The sequence below is a fragment of the Lissotriton vulgaris genome, chromosome 10 (assembly GCF_964263255.1).
Source record: "Lissotriton vulgaris chromosome 10, aLisVul1.2, whole genome shotgun sequence".
Taxonomy (NCBI): Eukaryota; Metazoa; Chordata; class Amphibia; order Caudata; family Salamandridae; genus Lissotriton; species Lissotriton vulgaris.
This window is the reverse complement of record NC_141698.1, coordinates 370,645,583-370,659,877: the sequence shown is the minus strand read 5'-3', so window position 1 is coordinate 370,659,877 and position 14,295 is coordinate 370,645,583.

Here is a 14,295-nt window from a genome sequence, read left to right as displayed (position 1 = left end):
CAATCTCTCTACTGCCGTTCCGACCACTCACCACAGCGCATCTCAAGCACCTTCAAGATGCACAACAGTGTCCACCACCACCAAACGTGGCTTGCCGTTGGATCAGCCAGCATCAGTCCACCCAAAGGGCACCGGAGATGACTCTACAAAACCCGGACTGGCCGCTGCGGAATGCCCACGCCGCGGCTGCACCGGAATGCCAATGAGGAGGCCAATCCACATCCCCTCACCACGGACCACATTCAGACTAGTCCCCGTTGAGGTAGGTGAGCGCCCCCAACAAGAGCAGGAGACCCGGCGTGCCGCTCCGAACACCCACTCCATCCCGGGACCAAAGGACAGACCACCCCGACAACAAACTGCATGTGCTACAGAGCAGATCCAGACACGGGACAGATGCCCAAAACACCCTGCCATGAACACAACTGCGGCGACAGGAGTCCCACGCCCAAAAGAAGGATAAGGGCCATCCCCAAAACTCACCGCGACGGTCAACACCTGGTCCCGGGAACGCCACGACGCAACACAGCCTAAAACAGTGAGACGGGCTGTGGTCGACCCTCCCACGAGAAAAACAGCGTACGGGCAGCAACGACCGTCTGGTCAAGGGGGAGAGGTTCCTGTCCGCGTGGGGCAAAGAGGGCGCCAGGCCCGCGACCCCAGGCCATACAGCCGCGGACAGCCCCTCCCCCGCTGGAAGTACGTCACTGGAAACACCCGGTCCCCACACTAGACCGCTCAAATGGGTCTGGGCCATCCTGTGGCACTAAGGGCGGCCGCCCTCTTAGGTGGCCCCCTGCAGTGGCCCGGGGCAGCCTGGCAGATTACCCATAGTGATTATTGCCCAGCTCAGCCCTGCTTAGTTATTTATTTATTTATTGATTAAGAGTTTTATATAGCGCTGGCTAGACCCAGAGGTATCAGAGCGCTTTACAGAGTATCAGTACGACAAAGTTACAAAACAATTACACAACATTACATAATAAAAAAAAGAAGCAGAAATATGTGTTAACAATCTGGGAATACTCGAGGATGGCAAAAAGAAGACTGATGAAGAGGCAACAAGAGGAATAACAGTAAAGTATAGGTTTAAGCGGCGGCAAGAAACAGTCCGAGGACAGGGGATGAAAGAGGGGGAGCGCAGAGAGGAAAGGGTGAGGGAAGCAGGTAAGGACAGGGAGGAATGAGGGAAACCAAACAGAAAAGGCATCAAAGATGTCAATGAAAACAGAACAACCGCGAGTAACACGAAAAATAAATAAACATTTTTCACAGGAAATATAACGTAAATGACAACTCTTAAGAGGCAGAGAGGGAAAGGGGTCAGGAAGAGGAGTAAAAGAATAGGTGGGGGAGAAGGGAATCTGAGGGGGGGAATAAGTTAAAGCAGGCAGATGAAAAAAGATGACAATTCAAACACTGGAAGGCGGGAGAAAAAACGATAGAGGATCGTCAGGGGGAGAATGGAGGCAAGTGGGAAAGGACAGAGGTCGAAAACAAGATGGTGGGTCAGGGTCCTGGGAATTGATGTTGGCCAGTAACAAAATGGCGGGCAGAGCAAAATTCAAAGAGTCAAACAGTCTGTGTATGTGAAGCCAGGGAGCAGGATGAAAGAGCAAGGAAAGTCAAAGTCACAAAAAAGGGGGGGCACAGTTCCAAAAACAGAAGCAGGTGAAAGGTATAAGAAGAGTGCAGGCCAGGACTGGGGCATCGATAAAATGCAGTCGGCTGGTCGTGTCACCCGTACCCACAATCAAGAAACGGATTCACCGGTCACATAGGCGGGTGGAATGGAGACAGAGCGTGCCGGTTCGGGACCACTGGGGCATCGGTAAAGGCAATCCTCCGATCGTGCCTCAGGCACCTTCATGAGTGGAGGAGGTCACGCAGTTCTCTCGAGAACATCCTGGTGGGTCTTTAGCATGGGGAGGCAGGAATGAGGGCTGGTAGGCAGCAGATGAACACAGAGCTGCGCCATGACTGGCCTCATCATCAGCGGCGACTTGATCTGATGGTAGAGGTAGTGGGCTGGGCCTGTGTTTTTGTTTTTTAACCATACAGTGGCCTATCTGCTTTTATGAGGTCATGTGACACTGAAAGTTGTGAAGCCACCAAATGGTGATTTGATGGTTTCCTGCCTTTGGAGTCTGGAAATCATAGGATTTTTGTCCTCTAGAGGAATGTGGGGACAGCAGTGAGATTTATCAGTTAGTTTGAGGCTGTCGGTAACTTTTGTTTTCTGTGCCTGGTGTTACTCAAACCATTCATTGTGATGTGTGTTTGAATGCACTTTGGTATGGACTAAGTGCCAAGTCAGACACACCTATGACCAGCTCTTGTTTTGTGTGTGATAAAGAGCGCTCTTTACACACGCAGTTTCCTTTCCTGGAATATCCAGCTCATTCCCATGTGTTATGAAAATCCTGGGACCTATTTATTGCTTATCTACAAATGTGCAATTTGATCATTTTCCCACCATACATGGTATTCTGTTTGTTTTCTCTTTTCGCCTCAGATTCGTGGAAACTCTTCTAAGCAATGCACACACCGAGAACATGACTGTAGCTATTAATACTTATGTAGGAGGTTGGAACCTTGGAAATTCTGTACTCTGCGTTGCATACTAATTGGATAGGGAATCCAAGCGTAATCTTTTTATCTTCCACGTTAAATACAGCAACACTTCCACATTTTATGCAAGGTGGGCTACTAGTACAAACTTGAAGGAGGTGGAGCATAACGGTTATGAGGTGAGGTGTTGGGAAGCGCTGAGATATCAAGTGGTGGCTCCATATGTGGTCTAATTAATACAGGTTGGATATTTAAATGAGCTGAGTCTTTAATTTAATCCCAAGCAAGGGCAGGGAGTGTGGCAAATGAGCGATCATCCTGCAGTGGTTGGGGACACAGCTGTTCTCCTTCCTTGTCATTGCACCAGCAGGGGGCCCCTCCTGTTAGTTAAGCACCAGATATGTAATGCAGTGAGGGGGCTAGACTACATTAAGACTATTGGGAAGGGCACTTATGATGATTATCCCTGATCAGATTTAGCATTTGACACTTTGGTAAGAGAAAGGTGGGTAGGAGACAAGAGGAGGAATGGGGAAAATCATCTGTTGTCTTGGTAAATGGTTTACAAAAAGGGAAAGCGATGATGAATTTGCAGCTTTGCACAAACAATCGAGACAAACAGTAAATTAGTGTTGAAACATCTGGAACGGAGAGGTAGTGGTATTCGGAGAAGGCTGTGATATGAACGGCTCTGTCGCCCTCAAGATGCAAAGATACAGTGAGAGGGGACTCACAACCCAACAGGGACAAGGCACCACATATGACTCAAGGTCAAATATATAACTCCCTTTTGGTACACCTAGACACAAGTATTCCACCTATATTCACTATATCCCACCACAATTCACAGGCACACAAGTGAACCGAGTATCAAAACATTTATAAATACCATTTAATGAAAGTTCTTATTCACACCTATATCAAACCTTCGCTAAAAAACATGAATAATACACAATTCATGTTTTAAAAGCATTCAGAAAGGGATTTAAAATCACATTTGTCATTGAAACCTGAAAGATAAGGAGAGTACTAAGTTCTACCTCCCCTTCCTTTATCTATACAGTTTACTATTTTATTTATTCCTAATCCAAATAATCCCAAAGGCTAATTGTTTAGTATAGCCCTTCAATCCCCGGTCTGCGTATATTCAATGTAGCAAACAGATCTCTAATACAGGGACCTCTTTTTAACTTCCAGGTTCATCGCATAACATGAGTACATGCTACACCACATGGTCCTAAAGTATTCAGGTCACACCCCGTACTCATGGCAGCTATCTTTGAATGATATAGTGATTGTACATCGGGCGAATCAGATGATGTTTAAATTTTATTGTAAATGATTTGTCACACTTAAAAATCAATCTCCGCTAACCTTTGGCTACAGATGTCATAAAATTCACATAGTAATTTACCTAACTCACATATTGATACCGATACTTTCTGGAATATGAATTGAAGTAAACTACGCCCTTAATTCCCTAGTCTGACTTGAGTAGGCACCATTTTTAGGTGATCACCTCATTTAGAGCTTCCATCTCAATGTCGAATTACAGCATACATTTAAAGTACCGTTGATACATTATTGTACTGCACCCGCTGTAGTGAAGCAGCCACTTTAGTGGTCTGATGCTCTGTGATGACCCTAGATCACCACTATTGTGTACTGACTTTAGTGTGCTATGTTACCTTAGCCTTAATGTAGGATCGGTCTTGCATTACAATAATCTTGCCAAAGAATAGAAGGTATTGGATGTCGAGGTGCAGTGTTGTTGGTGATGGTGCACACATGTGTTCCATAGTGGATATTGAGGGATTAAGTGCATAATGTTATTTGAGTTAGGTGAATTATGACTTTAGCCTATTGGCTTTGACGTGGTCTAATATCATTCTGCTTTCCAAGTATTAGAGGCCTATGCTTGAGCAACTCCATATTCTAAACTGCAGCCATCTTCTGAGCCTCTGTAGGTGAGAGGTTATATTTGAGATTACATGTGTTGGTCACCGGCAGTGAACCAGAGCAGACCAGTTCTTATCAAGAGGAATGTGCCTTCTTCGCATTGGAGTCATAACAAAACGCTTGGCCAGCTGCTGTTGGGTGCCTGGTGTTGAAAGGTACAGGAATCTTGTGAGAAAGGTAGGCGGGTTTTCCCAGAAGCTTCAATAGAGGATAGAGTTCTATATCAGAGAATAGGGGTCCGAGAGAGGGAGAGATGCTGAGATGCTGAGATGCTGGTCTGGTGGTTTGGCGGTCTGGTGATACTTCACGGTGCAGGCTTGCAGTCGTGTTTGTGCAACAGAGAATCCTGACCCAACCAGAGAGGTAAAGGGAGACGGACCCTTCTTCAGATGTCAAGACGCCTAAGATCATGGTGAGGTGTTCAATGTGTACTTATTGTATCTAACTATGTCTTTTATTTTCAGGCTCTATGTATATGTATGTGTTGGTGATTGCTACAAATGTCTATTGTGATGTCTAGTTATTTCTTTCTTTTGTCATCCTATTATCATGTAATAAAGAACCCTTGGAGAATATAATTTGTCTTTATTCCTTGTGAGGGAAGGTCGGGACCCTTTGTTACCAAGTACTTACAGAGGGATGGGCGATTCCCCTCTAATGGGTAATTGTTGATACGGGAGGGAAATCGGCTCCCATCAGGTATGTCTAAATTCTTATTATTCTATCCAATACATTGCTAGGAGGAGCATGCGTTGTGTACCCTCTCAGATGGGGAGGTGTTGTGAATTGCTGCGTACCCTCTCGGATGGGGAGGTGTTATGACTTGTTGGTATTTGCAAGTTCCTCTGCAATGGTCTTATATGTTGTCAGTGTTTATTCCTTTCTTGGGTAAGTATTGTGAAATGTGGTGTCTTTCTGGATCCTGAGAACGGATGCGGTAAGTAATGGCCTGGTGACTGACAGAAGCACCAAAACATACAGAGAAGTAGGTCATTACAACCCGCCTACTCTATATAGGTCTTTTTCTATTTCAATGACTACCATAATTAAAGCATTTCTACAATTAAATCACCCCCAAAAAATAATTTGTTTGCAATGATCTTCTTGCCCAAGTTCCTCATGTTCATTCCTGATCCTTATTTCATAACAAAGAGTATGTTCAATCAGTAATATCCACTGTGAGATAAAGTCCGAGGAGGATATCTATTTGATTAACCTCATCCAGTGCTCTTTGTGTTGAGACCCTTTTGGACAGTATCAAACTTGGATATATAACATTGTTCCCTGCTTGTATGTTTTAACTTTATGTTACCTCCCCTTTTGTTTCCTGTTATCTTTCCAGGATGAACAATTGGAAGTCAGTGTGTTTATGTTTCAAATTAAAATAGTGTTCTACTAACGGGGCACTTACCTTATTCGTCTAGAAGGCTGACTTATGTTCCAACAATCTCAGCCATAATTCTCTCCCCTTTTCACCTATATAGGCCAACCCACACGGGCAGAGCAGTAAATACACTACATTTGAGCTTCTGCAGTTGTTTAATCTCCTAATTGTTATATTATGACCATTACACTTGAGGGTCTTTCCCACCATACAATGTGCACATATTAAGCAACTCCCATACTTATTGTTGCCCGCAGCTTTCTCCATTTGCAGTGTGCCCTGTTGCATGGATTTGATTTCTCTATAGGTATGGACTAGTGACTTTCTTAAACTGTCATTTCTTTTACAAGCAAAGATAGCTTTTTCCAAAACACTTGGGTTCAAATAAAATTATCTAGTGGAAAGTGACTCACCCCTATAATTAGTCTTGGTAATAGTTTGAGCAAAGTTGTATTTTGGCTCTCTTTTATTCTCAATATATATAGCAGACTTTGCAGATTTTTTGGTCAAGAAAATGGCTCCTCTCTGAAACTGCTAAAGTAAGAGTAAATAACTTGGTATATGCAGACGACTTGGCAATTTGATCAATGACTCAAATAGGTTTTGTCAATGACTATACATCAATAGAAACAAGAGGAGAACTCCGTAGTTCAACTCTTTTGTAGGACCTATTAACCTAATTTTAAACCAAGCGTGCTACAGGGGCTGACATGCTGTCTGGTCATGTCTATTTTACATCACTTCATATTTCAAGTCTAAGAACTTGACCTCTGTGCACTGTAGCTACTAAGCTGCTGCTGCATATATATATATACATTAATACTTTATCAATGATGTTTAAACCTTAATTAAAATGCAAAGAGCATTCATTTTTTCTTGATAACCAAAACATTTATTCTGTTATGATTCACAGAAAATACATGTTCAATATTCAGTTTCATTCATAAAGACAGTTTCACTGGTCTCTTATTCCATTTCCTTTACGAAGACAAATCTTCTTATTGCCCAATGCATTTCGGGCCTTTGTGGCCCTACCTCAGGGGCTTGATTCTGTGAAGAATGCAAACAAGACTTTTTTTAAAACAATATGCAAGGAAGCGATATGCAAATACTTCAAATAATTAATATCTAAATATATCGACTCCTTAATGTGCCTGGATCACTTATGCTTGTACATATAATTTCACAACATGAAAATTATTACATTACAAAATAAGCATCAACTTGATCTCTTAGAAAAAAAGTAAAAAGGAAAAGACCAACAGGATAGTGTAACATAAATGTGAAAGAAAAGTGAAAAGAACATGAACCGACTACCAAGTTAAATACGTAAAACCTAGTGAAGTGCAAAATAGAGACTGCCCCTCCAGAATAAAAATCAAAAAACCACTCGCTTATGCTGAGGTCCTTAAAAATGATCATGTAATAGTACTCCTGCTGATGAAATAAATGAACAGTACATTGAAAAAAACCTTCATTGCTAATGGTAATCACCATTTATATCACCCTGCCGAGATACAAGAAGAACTTAAACATAAACCGACCTTTCTAAGAGCTGTCTTAAATATGAGAACAAAGAATTTTCAATCCCAACGTATTACAACAGTAAATTGTTACTTCATTTACGTTTAGACACTTAGGGCTCCATTACGATGTCGGGCGGATCGCCACCGCCATGGTGGCGGTGGCGATCAACCCGACAGAAATGCCCGCCCGCCACCCTTTTCCCCCCCGCCACATTCCAATGGCGGAGGGGACCGCAACGGAGGGAAACACCGCCCGCCACTTTTCCGCCCCGGTCGCCTTTCGGCCGGGGCGGAAATGGAATAATATGGTGGCGGTGTCTAATAGACACCGTCAGACATATTATGATGAGTGGTGTGAAGTGCCTTTCCGCGGCGGCGATGCCGCCACAGAAAGGCATGCGGTCTTCCCTCTGGGGGCCTCCTGCGGGCCCCCAGAGTGAAGTACAGGTGGGGGGTGCACGTGGGGGATACCTGTGGTACCCCCCTTCATTGTCATTTGCAAAGCGGCAGGCACCGCGCGGTGCCTGCAGCTTTGCATATGACAATGTTAAAGTGCATTTTCAGCATTGTGGCGGGCGGTGCAGAGAGCACCGCCCGCCACAATGCTGAAAATACAGGATCTGCCCGCCACTGTGGCGGGCACATCCTAATGGCACCCCTGGGACCCCCGCCCTTATGGCGGGCGGTCCCGATTTACGATGGGATGACGGGCGGGCAAAGTCCACCTGTCATCCTAATGGAGCCCTTTAGGTACACAGAGGAGGTTACTCCTAAGGGCGTGCAAGAAAAGGGTGCTCAAGTGATGAATAGGTGAATGGAAGAAGCAAGAGTTGGTGCTTTTGGTTAGACTGGTCGTACGATCTCAGTCATTTTTACAGCCTGGCTACATTTAGTATCCAATCTTAGTTGTTTTTCATACAGAACACAATAAAAATTCTTGTGTAGCACGTTTTCACAATGGGCGGAATTCTTGGTCCATGTGGGGTATTGATGGGCGTCGACGTTTCGACCCGACTTAGTGCTCAGGGGTAGGTGTGGGCTTCAGCCTGGGGGACTTCTTCAGGACGGGAGGGCAACTTGGTACCGGGGTTGTGTCAAAATCATATGCCCGTGTGTAAATCAGGGTAGTGGGTGCAGTCAATACAAAATGTATATCATTATGTTTAATTTCTCCAGAGGTTTCTATGCTTTGTCAAGGGCCTCACATCAGTTGTGATCAGGGAACGGGGTGTCCTCATCCCAGTTAGAACGGTAGCGTTTGGTCCTTCCTTCAAGGTGCTTTTACTGCCGCTACTCGTCTCCGTAAGAATAAGGCGTTCATCCAGAGTCCGCGCTTAAAAAACCGGCCGGTACGTTGGAATTAAAAATTCTTTGTTCCCAAATATATTGCTCTTGGTTGTTGCACTTCTAGCTCAATTAATGTATTAATACAGTGAGCCACAAATGCCAAGGCTCTAATAAGTGCTCACAAATAATGATTGTGGGTTTGCTTTAATCAATTTATATCTAGGTCTAGGACCATTGTTTTTCATTTTGGGTCACCACATTTTAGATAATGTCTTACATATGAAGCTCCAGATCACCAACTCTGTCCAATTTCCTGAAATGACAAAAACAAAAATTATTCCTCCCGGTCGTAATCCAACCATAGAACCAAACACCCTATCCTGCGCGGTTGCCGGATCACTGACATAATATCGACAGACAAAATTTTGACTTACCAAAATATTGAGGTAAAAATATAGAATGCCAGAATATCGACTGCCTATCTACAAACAGGTAAGTACAAAAATATCGACTCCAAAATATCGATTGTAAAAAATATAGACTGTCAAAACATCGAATGTCTTAAAATTAATTTAAAAGTAATATAATCATAAATATAATTAATTTAAACATACTTAAAATAATCAAATAAATGTAAACTTATTAAATAATTAATGTAACTTTAAAATAAAAATACAAATATGTAATAGATATATATATATATATATATATATATATATATATATACATATATATACACATATTATTAACATATTATTAACAAAACATATACAATATTTTTACCATAGGATAGCGAGAGGGTGCAATTTAATATAACCACTCCAGTGAGTGCAACAGTAGGGAAAACATTGGATAGCGTAGAGATAAAAATTACTATTCCAACTCTAAAGAGCGCAACAGTAGGGAAAACGTTGGATAGCGTAGGGGTAAAAATTACTATTCCCACTCTAAAGAGTGCAACAGTACCGAAAGCTTTGGATAGCTTAGGGGTAAAAAATTACTATTCCCACTCCAGTGAGTGCAACAGTAGGGAAAGCGTTAGATACCGTAGGCGTAAAAATTACTATTCCCACTCAAGTGAGTGCAACAGTAGGGATAGCGTAGGGGTAAAAATTACTATTCCAACTCCAGAGAGTGCAACAGTAGGGAAAGCGTTGGATAGTGGGAGAATAAAAATTACTATTCCCACTCCTGAGAGCGCAACAGTAGGGAAAACGTTGGATAGCGTAGGGGTAAAAATTACTACTCCAACTCCAGACAGTGCAACAGTAGGGAAAGCTTTGGATAGTGGGAGGGTAAAAATTACTATTCCCACTCCAGAGAGCGCAACAGTAGGGAAAGCGTTGGATCGCGTAGGGGTAAAAATTACTATTCCCACTCCAGTGAGTGCAACAGTAGGGAAAGCGTTGGATAGTGGGAGGGTAAAAATGACTATTCCCACTCCAGAGAGTGCAACAGTAGGAAAAGCGTTGGATAGCGTAGTGGTTAAAATTACTATTCCCACTCCAGAGTGTGCAACAGTAGAGAAAACATTGGATAGCGTAGGGGTAAAAATTACTATTCCCACTCCAGTGAGTGCAAAAGTAGGGAAAGTAAATACTTCATATATTTTTTAAAATAAATTAAATATTAATACCAACTACAAATTAATTAAAATGAATTCCCAATTTAAGGTATTATAATAATTATTAAATTTAAAATAATAAAATTAATTTATTTACTAAAAAATAATTACCTATTAATACAAAATATTTACAAATAACAATAAATTATTAGAACATTTAAAATTATTAACAATTAATTCAAATTAAATACCAATTTATATATTTATAAATTTAATTAATTACAATTAAATGACTTCCCACCCAATTCCCCTATAAACCCACAACTCACTACAAAAATTAAATACATAAAATTAACATAATTATCAATTAATGAATTTAAAACAATTATTTACCAATTAAAATAAATAATTACCAATTACAAATTAAATTACAATGAAATCTAAATAAATACTAATACAAACAAAATTATTCAATTATTTATAATTAAATTACTTCCCACCATATTCCCCTATAAACCCACAACCCACTTCAGAAAATAAATGAATACAATTAACATAACTGTCAATTAATAAAAATTAATTACCAATTATATTTTAATTAGTTGCCAATTTAAAAATAATAAACAATTAATTGTAAATAAATACAAATAAATTAATATATTTATTTAATTATAATTAAATTACTTCCCACCATATTCCCCTATAAACCCACAACCCGCTCCAGAAAATAAATAAATAAAATTCACATAATTATCAATCAATTAATAAAAATTAATTACAATTATTTTTTTATTAATTTCTAATCAATAATTAGTTAACAATTAATTGTACATAAATACCAATACATTAAAATATTTAATCAAATATAATTAAATTACTTCCCACCCTATTCCCCTATAAACCCACAACCCGTTCCAGAAAATAAATAAATAGAATTCACATAATTATCAATTAATCAATTAATAAAAATTAATTACCAATTATATTTTAATTAATTGCCAATTTAAAATTAATTAACAATTCATTTTACATAAATAGCAATAAATAAAATATTTAAATAATTATAATTAAATTACTTCCCACCCTATTCCCCTATAAACCCACAACCCGCTCCAGAATTATACTACGCAAAAATTAAATACCATAAATTGACTTAGTTACTTACCTAAACGATCAAGGAATATTAAAGAAATGCACAGAATCCTACGACAACTACCAAAGAATTCAAGGGCACCAGAAGGTGTTTGAACTGTGTGCATTGTAATGTGATTCGTGGAGATGGTATCCAGCATCCTCTTACAGGGGAAACAATTAAATTGAAACACAATGAGGACTGTAACTCTAAAAATGTAATTTACGGTATAAAGTGTCCGTGCGGACTACTTTATGTAGGCAAAACCGAAAGAAAGATAAAAACTTGCATCTCGAAACACAAAAGTACTATAAGAAACTGTAATACTAAAAGCAGTCTAGCTGTACACTGGATGAAAGCACGGCATACTATAGCCCAAATTCCATTCCAGGTTATTGAGAAGGTAGACCCAACACCAGGTAGAGATTTGACAAAAACATTGTTACAAAGGGAAATTTATTGGATTAGAAAACTGGACACTCAGGATCCTAAAGGGATTAATAATAAAGAAGATCTTGGCTGATTTTTGTAAAGCACCATATAATGGGAGCGTGTAGAGACGCAGAGTTACAAAGTTTGTATCAAGGAATAATATTGTGTGTTCTATGAATTCACTATTGCACATAAGTGTAGGCATATTGTACTGTATCTCTATTTTATTTCTTGTTTTCTTCTTTATTAATGAGGTCTCTTTTTCTTTTTTCTTTTATGCACAGTTTTGTTTGGGTTATTTGTAGAGTAGGGATTGTCATTACCACTACTAGAAGGTGGTTGTCTGGGATGGTTAGAATAGGATTGAATGCAGTTCTTTATTTGTAAGAGTGTTCCGGCAATGATCTGCATCTACTGAGTTCAGCGTTATCTGAGAGCGGTGATTGGATGGTAGCATAATTGGGAATCGTTCCATAGGGTTTCAGATTTTTCCATTACCAAGATTGCATGTTTCTATTCCTCAGGACAAAAGACATTAGTCCTTTGATGATTGTCATGTTTCAGTCAACTACATTAGACGTCACCCGCCATAGTGTTGCATGGCGTTTCTCCTGACGGAAAGTAAAGAAAAGTTGCACCATTGATGAACGGGTTTGGAAGTTTTTTGGAAAGGAGCTAGAGAGGTGAGGTCAACTGCGTGGGATATGGTGTTTGGTTCTATGGTTGGATTACGAATGGGAGGATGAATGTTCGTTTTTTGTCATTTCAGGAAATTGGACAGAGTTGGTGATCGGGAGCTTCATTTTTAGGACAGCACTTAGAAAGGTCGGTTTATGTTTCATTTTTTCTTGTATCTCGGCAGGGCGATATAAATGGTGATTACCAGTAGCAATGAAAGTTTTTATCAATGTGCTGTTCATTTATTTAATCAGCAGGAGTACTATTACATGGTCATTTTCAAGGACCGCAGCATCTGTGAGTGTTTTTTTAATTTGGATTCTGGAGGGGCAGTCTCTATTTTGCACTTCACTAGGTTTGGCGTTTTTAATGTGGTAGTCGGTGAATTTATATCTACAAGCATAAGTGATCCAGACACATTAAGGATTCAATATATTTAGATATAAATTATTGGAAGTATTTGCATATCTCTTCCTTGCATATTGTTTTGAAAAAACTCTTGTTTGTATTCTTCAAAGAATCAAGCCCCTGAGGAAGGGCCACACAGGCCCGAAATGCATAGGGCAATAACAAGATTTGTCTTCATGAAGGAAATGGAATAAGACACCACTGAAACTGTCTTTTTGAATGAAACTGAATATTGAACATGTAGTTTCTGTGAATCATAACAGAATAAATGTTTTGGTTATCAAAAAAAAATGAATGCTCTTTGGATTTTAATTAAGGTTTAAACATCATTGATAAAGTCTTAATATACATACATGCAGCAGCAGCTTAGTAGCTACCGTCCACAGAGGTCAAGTTCTTATACTCGAATTAAGGAGTCTTGTAAAGTCTTTTTATGTGTTTTGAAAACCTGCAAGAGGTGCATAAACATGCACTTTGTTCTTATTATAGTCCTTACTTACGAGAAGCAGGGCTGGCTGTAAGTGCACCTCTTTTACTGCCAGCCTTGCTTCTCGTAAACAAGTACTATAAGTAAAATGTGCACGTTCACGCACTGCTTGCAGGTTCGCAAAACGTATAAATAAAAGGCATAGTCATTTACAATGCAATAACTCAAACTCTCGCAAATGCGAGACCTATTGTATTGAAAATGCTTGTTAACCTGTGTCACTGTCACTAGAGTGAGGTCTAAAGGCTCACTCATTTTAAAAATTCTGCTGCTATCAGCTCAGCTCAGCCTTGGCCTACATTGGTTTGTTGTGAAGTGCTGCACAGCTCAGAAATGGTGTATCTGCACTGGGTTTATGTGTGCAGGGATAATGCAGGGCTGTGCAGTGTGTGCATGGTGAATGCATGTGTTGGATGTAAGTGTACCTACGAGGTGTACAGTACATGAAGGATGTAGAAATGGTTAGTGCATGCATGGTGAATTTATGTGTTTTATGTTTTTATGTATGTGTGCCTGGGAACAGTAGAGTACATGGTGGATACAGTACTGTGCAGTGTGTGTGGCTGTATACATGCACTCGGAGTATGTGTGCCTGTGGATGGTAGAATACATGGAGGGCCCTGGGTTCCATTTTGGGAGACCCAGGCCTGCATGGCGAAATATGGAGAGGAGGTAGAGAGATCCCCTCAGACATATTTGTGTATTGCTGCATTCCTGTGAACAGGGTGGGGTACACACTGGAGAGCGGAAAGTCAGGCTTCCCTTGTACACTTTAACAGCTGTTCTGTGATGCAGTGAACGGCCACAAGGAAGGCACCTGGGTACATCCCAGGATTGAGTTGGAGCTGATAATGGAATCATAAATAG